Raw genomic sequence first — 9,634 nt, 5'->3', positions numbered from 1 at the left:
ATGACCCTCAGCGCCGTGCTCACCGAGCTTGCCGTCCCCGAAGGGGTGGAGCGGGGGTGCGTCTGGCTTCTTGAGGAGCGGGTGGAGGGTAGCTTAGGGCATGGTCACAAGAGGCAGGGGTGGCGGGTGGCTAATTGGGATGAAGTGCCAGAGATGGGCCCACCAAACTTTGTCCTGAGCCACAACGGGCTCCCCTCTGCCAGCGGCCTCGACACCCCCCACCAGATGAGTCCTCACATCCGCGCTGGCACATTATCCCCATTTTTGAGTGGAGGAAGCTAAGATCAAGGTCACACAGAGAGCAAGACTTTAGCTAGACCAGGCTAAATCCACAGCCTGGACACTTTACAGTAGTTCATGTTTTCAGATGTTTGGGGCCTGGTGGGGACTGAGAAGTGAAGTCAGAGAATGCTGCCCAGCTGACATTTTACCAGGTCTTGCCAGTGAGCTGAAGCTCTCCAAGCCGAGAGGGTGAGACGGTCTTCCTTGCACAGGCCCAGGAAGCCATTGGGAAGCACTTAAGGCATATTCCAGGAACTAATAGAAATTGGGAAGCTGAAGCTTCAGCGGTTGGCTGGGGTGGGCCTAGTGCCTCATAAAAATTGCAGAGGAAAATGGACTTTGTCCTGGAGCACCAGTGATGGGAAGGGGAGCCAGTGAAAGGCTTTAAGCACTTAAGCAGGAGGAAGGGAGGTGAGAAATGCTTTGGTTGCTGTGTGTAGGATAAGGGGACTGAGCTAGACCAGGGGGAGATGAGTTCGGACTATTGCACAAGAAGGCTGGAAATAAAAACAAGACCTGACTACAGCCCACCACATGGAAGGTGGGCAGTCAGGTGGTACATGAACCTAACACGGAGTTGGACTGGAAATCTGCATCCTGCAACCTCTACCTTGTCTCTTCTCGTAACCTTGAGCAAGTCACTTGACTATCACGCCTCTGAATCTCAGGAGCTTCCTCTGTCAAATAAAAACATCCATCTGGGGCTTCCCAGGTGGCGCAGTGGTTGAGAGTCCGCCTGCCGATGCAGGGGACATGGGTTCGTGCCCCGGTCCGGGAAGATCCCACATGCCGCGGAGCGGCTGGGTCCGTGAGCCATGGCCGCTGAGCCTGCGCGTCCGGAGCCTGTGCTCCGCAACGGGAGAGGCCACAACAGTGAGAGGTCCGCATACCGCAAAAAAAAAAAAACACAAAAACATCCATCTGTCTGCTCTTACCTGTTGGGAGGAGATAGTGGTCATCAAAGCACTTTAGATAGTGTAAAATACTTCACTCTGTCTTTCAAGCAAAGCTTGCAGGAGCTCAGTACTGCAGGAAGATCAGAGATGAACCAGACCCAGTCCCTGCCAGGAGAAGTTTCATTCTGGTGGGTGAAGAGAGATGCACACAGCAATCTCATGTCTAAGGCTGCAGAATAAAAGCCTTTAAAGAAGCTGTTCTGAGTGTGCAGGGGAGGCAGTCAGGGAGGGCTTCTGGGAAGAAGCTCCTCTGAAGCTTTGAAGGATAAGAAGGATTTTAATGAGCAAGACAGAGGAATCATATGGGAAGACACAGAAAGAGGGACCCTGGGAATTTATTCACTCGTTTATTTTTTTTAAAACCTTTTAATTTTATTTAGAACTTTGAATACATTCACTGGTTCAAATTTCAAAAAGCATAAAAGGGTATACAGTGAAATCTGTCACCTGCCCCCAGCCATCTGGTTTTCCTTCCCAGACCACCAGGATTACCTGTTCTTTTATATTCTTCTAGAGATATTCTTTGCATATAAGAGTGTGTATGCGTGTGTGTGCGTGTGTGTGTGTATTTCCCTTTAGTTACACAAATGGTAATATACTGTACCTGCTATTCTTTACCCTGATTATTTTACTTACTATATTCTGGAGATATCAGTACACAAAGAGCTTTCTCATTCCATTTTATGGCTGGATAATATCCTAGTGTGTAGATGTACCATAATTCTTTTAACCAGTCTCCCAACTGAAACTTAAGGAATTTGGAGAACTGTACCTAGTCCAGTGTAGCTGAAGTTGGAAGCCCCCTCCATGTTGGTAACACTGCTCATAACCAAAAGCATAGCCCTGTTTTTTGTTTTGTTTTGTTTTTTTGTGGTACACGGGCCTCTCACTGTTGTGGCCTCTCCCATTGCGGAGCACAGGCTCCGGATGTGCAGGCTCAGTGGCCATGGCTCACGGGCCCAGCCGCTCCGCGGCATGTGGGATCTTCCCGGATCGGGGCACAAACCTGTGTCCCCTGCATTGGCAGGCGGACTCCCAACCACTGCGCCACCAGGGAAGCCCCGTAGCCCTGTTTTAACACTGTGAGCAGCAAGCCTGGGGATAGGGAAACAGATACACAGAAAAAGCATCATCCTCTGACCACTTTCTCTATCGTCTGGTGGTCCAATCACATATTAAGCAGACTATTTCTTACTTTCAAGCTGCTTCCACCAATGTCTTTTCACCATAGTCTTAACAACAACTGCTCCCATCACTTTCCCCAACTATTTCCACCATTGCCTATACATTGTGCTATGGTTAGGGTGACCATGTGATGTATCATGCAAACCAGGACAGTTTGGGAGTGAAAGTGGACACTATTAATAATGACCTTGGGACAACAGGCATAAACCAACACTGTCTTGGCCAAACTAGGATGTCTGGTTCTCAGGTGAGGAGTCCAGCTGCTAGACCAGGGGACTTCTTGAAGGCAACGACCATACCTTATTTATCTGGGTATCCCCACCATCTCCCCAGAGCCTGATGCATAGTAGGTGCTTAACGCACAGTGGTTGGTTGAATGGAGGTCCCGGGTATAGGCAGAGCCAAGCAGTCCCTTAGAGGTCTCCACAGGGTTTCACCAGATACTTATAATATCTGGGCTTTCTGAGCAAATATTCCTTTTATGTACTGTATGCTTTGACCTTTGTATACAGAGCTTCAGATCATTTCCATGGTGCCTAGCTGAGACCCACCAGGCTGAGCCCTGGAGAGGCACCAGCCTATACCTTGCCCTGGCCTTACTCCTATGTCCTCCTTATGATCAAGGTCTGCGAATGCCTACTGATAAGTAAGGAAGGGTGCTAATGACCAGTCTGTCCAGGGGCCTAGTGACTAAGCAGTCCCAGCAGCCTTCGAACCTGCAACATGGCTTCTGTGGATCCTCTTCCCATTTCCTTAGCAGGCTCCTGTTACACAGTCCCCATCCTCAGGGCTGCCTGCCTGGGTGGTACTCCCCATCTTTATGGCCTCTGGGTACAGATGCTAAGTGAATACAAAGGGAGGTTTATCGAGGCTGAGACCTACCCTACATAATTCGTCTGCTTAAAGCCTCCCATCTCCCTAATTATTGTTATGATGGATGCACCCATTCAGCTGGGCATTCCTATTTCCACCCCCCTCATTTTCAGAGTTCCCAAGGGGTTGGAGAGGTGAGCTGGGACCCAAACCCCTCGGATTGCAGGAAGGAGTCCCATACCCCGATTGGCCTGACTCCAGGAACCCATGAGAGAGGAAGTGCTCCACCTCCCTCAACCCAAACCTGTGTGGGCAGAATTGCCAGGAGGGGTGACAGTTAGCAAGACTCCCTGGGCCTCAGTCTCCTGATCTAAAAAATGAAAGGATTTTGAAAAAACTGATCTCTGAGTTAGGTGGTGCTGACACTGCACAGCTCTGCTCTGTACTGTGACTCTGGGCTCAGCCTAGAACCCACGGGGTCTCCGGGGGGACCCTAAGGCCAATCCCTCTCCCCCTTCCTCTTCTCTCCTTTTTCTCTACTTGAAATGGGACCCCAGAGTCCTGGGTAGATGTTTACCCAGGGCTGGGCCTTCCCTTCCTCAGCTACCTGGGGAGATAAAAGGCCAGGGACAAGCAGAGGGAGGCCTGGGCCATACTTCCTGGGCCTGTTACAGGTCTAGTCTTAGTTTACCCTGGGCTCAAACCTGATCCCCAGAGGCTGGAGCGAGGAACGAAGGTGGGGCAGCCAGGGCTGCCCTGTCTCCCCCGCCTGGGCACACTGGGTAGGAATCCATATGCAGGTTGGCCCTCCATATCTGTGGGTTCTGCATCCGCATGAATGGTTCAACCAACCGCGGATCTTAAAAAAAAATTTTTTTTTGGCGGCACCATGGGGCTTGTGGGAATTCCCCAACCAGGGATTGAACTTGGGCCACAGCTGTGAAAGCGCTGAACACTAACCACTAGACCCAGGGAACTCCCAAGAATATTAAAAAAAAAAAATTCCAGAAAGTTCCAAAAAGCAAAACTTGAATTTGCTGCACTGGCAACTACTTACATAGAATTTACATTGTATTTACAATTTACACAGTATTTATGACTATTTACATAGCATTCACATTGTACTAGGAATTATTAGTAATCTAGAGATGATTTAAAGTATAAGGGAGGGGATGTCCCTGGTGGCCCAGTGGTTAAGACTCCATGCTCCCAATGCAGGGGGCCTGAGTTTGATCCCTGGTCAAGGAACTAGATCCCACATGCATGCTGCAACTAAGACCCGGTGCAGCTAAATAAATAAATATTTAAAAAGGAAAAAAAAAATATATATATATATACCAAAATGTTAAAAAAAAATAAAGTATAAGGGAGAATTGGGTATTCCTGGCAGTCCAATGGTTAGGACTCTACGCTCTCACTGCCAGGAGCCTGGGTTAGATCCCTGGTTGGGGAACTATGATCCCACAAGCAGAGCAGCATGGCCAAAGAATAAATAAATAAATACAGAATAAGGGAGGATGTATGCAAATACTATGCTTTTTTTTTTTTTTTAAGGCCTCACCACATGGCTTGAGGGATTAGTTCCCCAACCAGGAATCAAGTCTGGGCCCCTGGCAGTGGAAGCACAGAGTCCTAACCACTGGACTGCCAGGGAATTCCCATTTTCTATCAGGGTCTTAAGCAGACTCAGATTTGGTTTCTGTGGAGGAGGGGGGAGGGGGAGGGAGCTTGGGGGAAGTGTCCTGGAACCAATCCCCTGTGCATGACTGTATGTGACTTCATCTATCTCCATCCCTGACTCCTTCACTATGTGACCTTGAGCAAGTCGTTTACCTTTTCTCAATGCCAACTTCTGTGGGAGAAGCATCATGGGAAAAGAGGCATGAAATCAAGGTCTATGAAATCAAGCTCAGATACCATTGCGTCTGTGAAACTGTTTCTCAGTCCTGGCAGCTGGAAGCAGTCACTCCCTCCTTAGAGTTCAGCAAATATTTTATTCAATGTACTTTATTAGTTGGGGTCCACTTGTTTCTCCCCCATTGATTATTTGCTCTTTGACATCATCAGGTCTCATGGGGTTAGCAAGGCACTAAAACTCAACTCAAAATGGCTTTTAAAAGTGTGTCACAGATTCGAGGAGACTAAGGAAAAAATAACTAAATGCAATGGGACCCTGGATAGGTTCCTGGAACAGAAAAAGGACCCTAGGGGAAAACCTGGTGAAATTCAAATAAAGTCTGTGGTTTAGTTAATAGCCAGGTACCAATGTTAATTTCTTGGTTTGGATAATTGTACTATGATAAAATAAGATGTTAACATTAGGAGAAGCTGGGTGAGAGACATACAAGAACTCTGTATCATTACTGCAACTTTTCTCTAAGTCTAAATTTAGGTTAAAATAAAAAGCAGAAAACCCCCACAAATTAATGCTGATAATTTAAATACAAAAGTGGCGGGGGGGCTGCTTATTGGTCTATATAACTGAAAAAGGCACGGGTATATGGGCTGCAGGCATAGCAGGATCCAGGCAGCTTAATTATCAGGAACTGTCAAACAACAAGGTCCTACAGCACAGGGAACTATATTCAAGATCCTATGATAAACCATAATGGAAAAGAATATGAAAGAGACTATATATGTATAACTCAACCACTTTGCTGTACAGCAGAAATTAACACAACATTGTAAATCAACTATATTTCACAAAAATTAAAAAAAAACCACTCATGACAGGAAAAAAAAAAAAAAAGGAATTGCCTCCATCTTTCTTGGTTTTACTTCTTTTGTGGAGCTTCATAATCAGGTAGCCCCATCCCTGGTGATGGCAAATGGCCTACCAGATTTCCAGGCTGATATTCTGCCATTTTAGCCACCCAAGAATTTGTCCTTCAGTAGTTCTGTTTGGTTCCCTGCTGTACCCCTAGCACCTAACTTGGTGTGTTAAATGAATGGTTACAGTAAAAGTTCTGAGATGGACTCTTATTGGCTTAGAGTTGCATGCCCATCTCCAGCCCAATCAGTGTGACCTACCTTACCTGGGTCACATGGGTGGGGTCAGACTCCTGCAACACATTGACTAAGCTGGGAGAAGGCTGTTGCCTGAAAGGAATAGGTACTGTTATCAGAAGGTTGCAGGCAAAACCAATATGTCCCCTGCATCCTTAGAATGCGGAGCTGCTGCTTTTTCTCCTAGAGCCATCCACAACATAGACCTACACTGAAAATGTACAGGCCTGAAGATGCTGAGTGTGCTGAGGTCCCAAACCGCAGTCCTCGGATAGCCCTCGGTAGTGGAGGATAAGATTAGGGCTCTTCTCTGGGTTGCTGGGCTTCTTGCATCTGGATCAGATGGAGATGGTTGTCAGGGAAGAACAACTGGCATAGCCAAGTCCAGAAGCCCAGGATTCCTTCTAGGCCAGAACAATGGGCAATTCCAGGCACAGAACCCTTCCAATCTATCCCTGCCAAGCCTAGCCAGGAGCCTCTAATCAAAGGTCTTGTTTGTTCATTTGGGTTGGGGTGGCATGGAGAGAGGGACAGGGCTAACCTGAGCAGCAGAACAGACATCTCCGATCAACGCCTTATGCTTTATGTGAGGAATACCTACAGAGGGGACTTCAGAGTCTCAGCTGCCAGTCTCACCCAACCCACTGGCTAACTCCCAAACTATTCGCTATCTCCTCCACGGCCTTTCCACAGACCTGTGGTGGGCTGAGGGGATGGGGGCGCAGAGTGCCCACAGGAAAAAAAAAGTCTGACTTGTGTGTTTTTCAGATATTTTATTAAGAATAAGGCATATGACAGTCACCCCTAAAGCACAGGGTTCTATTTCTGTGGGTGAGTGAATACACTCTGAAAAGCATTGGATTAAAAAGCGCAGCCAACAGAGAACTTGGAGCAGGATCCCTCTGCCGCGCCCAAGGGGCTCCTGCCAGGTGGTTCTGAAGCCTCGCACGTCCCCCATTCAAGGCTGGCACCTCAGCGAGAGGGTGCTTAGAGATCCCTGGCTCTCCGTGATGAGGAGATGCTGCTCCACACCCTCTCGGCATCCTTCCTCTCCATCAGGGAGACCTTTATTCTGCTGCTTGTTTGGGGAAGGGCTACCCCATTTCAGCCCTGGCCTGGTCCCCCAAACTGCAGGCTACTGTGGGTGGGATATTGGGGGGCAGGGGTACAAAGCCTCATGCTGTATTGCCCACAGGTCCCTGACTGGCTTCCAGAACGGGGAGGGGTCCTCACCTGCAGCTCCTGGCTCCAACTAGGGCCCCTGAGTGTCCATGTCAACACATTCCTCCCCCAATGGGGATTCATGCAGCAGAGAAGAGGGGAGAGGTGGAGGGCAGGGAGAGGGAAGGAAACAACCCTTTCCCTTCTAGCCACCCAAACTTTTTAGGGGCTCGAGGGAGGGGGTCTTTCCTTTGGCAGGGCGGGTCCCCCAGGCTAGGAGAAGGGGAGGGCCAGAAGCTGAGGGCAAGGCTGAGGAGTTTCTGACCACTGAGGCCAAGGGCAGGCCACTGACTCCCAGTCTTATTCTGCTGCCCTGAGGCTTCTGTTCCAAACCCAGGTGCATGAGACAGGAAGGAAGCCTCTGTCCATTATTCCTAGGAGAGGGAGAGGGAAGGGGAATTTCTGATAAAATTGGAACCCTGTATTTGCCTTGGCCCCTGCCCCAGCTTGCTGAGTGGAGGTGGGGGGGTGCTTGCCTTATTTCCTTTCCCAGGCACCCCGACACCTCAGCTGGGAGTCAGCGAGTCAGCTGCTCCAGCACGCTGGACCTTCGTCTGGGGTATCTCCAAGTACCTCACAATTAAGTGTCATCATCTCTGATTGCTGAAAGAGGGACAGGAGGTGGGAGGTGCTGATGGGGTCACTTGGGGAGAGGCAGGCAGGCCACGGGAGGATCCGTGCGGTAGGGGGTTTTGGGGCCCCCAGCCAGACAGCTTGGGTACACAGGAGGAAGAGGGCTATTGCTATAGAGCTGGGGGAGGCCAGGTGGGCGTAGCTATGGCTTTTAGTGGGTGGATGGGTGGGTGGGTAAAGTACTTCACCATCTCTGTAGAAGAACTGATGTAACAAAGTCACCCAGTTCACCCCAAAAGTTTGATTGTGGAAGATGAGGGTGCCTCCAGAAAGACCCTCTTTCCCTCCTGCCCAGGATCCTCTGGGCCCCGTCAAGTGAGAGCAGCCAAGAGCAGAGAGAGGCCTCCTCACTCAGGCCTGTTCTGAAAGGGAAGGCAACGGGTCGAGGGGTACGGTGAGTCACCCACACTTGAGGGGACACAGAGGGTAGAGGCACAACCACAGAGGCTGGGGAGGGGAGAGGTGGGAGCAGGCAAAGCAAGGACCCTAGGCCACTACCGTGGCCCCTTAGACTGGACAGCACGGTCCGTTCCAAGGGTGCCCCAGTGGCGGACACCTAGACCAGGGCTGGTTATTGCTCAGTGGTCTCAGCAGTCCTGAGCTGGGAGGGGGCTGCCTGTTTGTGAGCTCACTGGTGTCCTGCTCCCTCTAACATATACAGTGAAAGAGGGTGTAATTGGGGTTCTTTCCCCCTCTTCTTCATGGGGCTGTGACAGAAAAAGGGTTCATCACCCTAGAGACCTCCCAGGCCCCTGGGTGACAAACAGAAGGCTCAGCCCCAGCCAGGGTCAGGACCTGCCAGGATGGGGTGCTTGTGTGTGAGATAAAGGACTCTCCCTGCCCCATGTCCTCCCATGGCAGCCCCTGGAAGACCTCACAGGCACTTAGGACTTGATGCAGGACCAACAGAGGAGGGATGGCATGAGAGGACAGGGTTCTAGGGATTTGTCTTTCTTTCTAGGCCGGACAGGGTGGGGGCAATGAACTGGACTGGAGCTTCACTTCCTGCCTTTGGTCGTGACGGGGAGATGGGGAGAAACGCGTTAGGAGGTGGGCAGTATTCTTTCCTTTTGCCACTCCCCAGCCTAGAGAGAGGGCACTGAGCACCCCACCACTGTCAGGTCTGATAGGATTGGGGGCATTCCTGGAGAGGCCAGGCTGGGGCCTAACCTGTCCATTCCCTCCCACCCCTACCCCCAGCAAACCCAAACCTCTATCAACAACTGCCACTTCCAAGAAGCCGGGTCCTTCCTCCTGCCTCTGGGTGCAGCCAGCTAATTAGGAAGCTGGGCAAAATTAGCACCAATAAACAGGACTAGGAAAACTCCCAGGGCAGCCTTCAGGTTCCCAGCTACCTCCTGAAAGCACTTTCTAACCCTTCCATAAGCCTGATGGGGCAGCCCGACTCTGGACTCTGGCGTGTCCCCAGAGTCTAAATACCTAGGTCGGCATCCTGGGGAAGAACTGAGCTGGAGACAGCTCTAGACCAGGATCTGCCACCAAACCCATTCTAGAATCTTCTCTAAGGGTCTATGGGT

Source organism: Mesoplodon densirostris, chromosome 18 (assembly GCF_025265405.1).
Source record: "Mesoplodon densirostris isolate mMesDen1 chromosome 18, mMesDen1 primary haplotype, whole genome shotgun sequence".
NCBI lineage: Eukaryota > Metazoa > Chordata > Mammalia > Artiodactyla > Ziphiidae > Mesoplodon > Mesoplodon densirostris.
The sequence above is the reverse complement of the archived record's forward strand: the minus strand, read 5'-3'. Positions refer to the sequence as shown.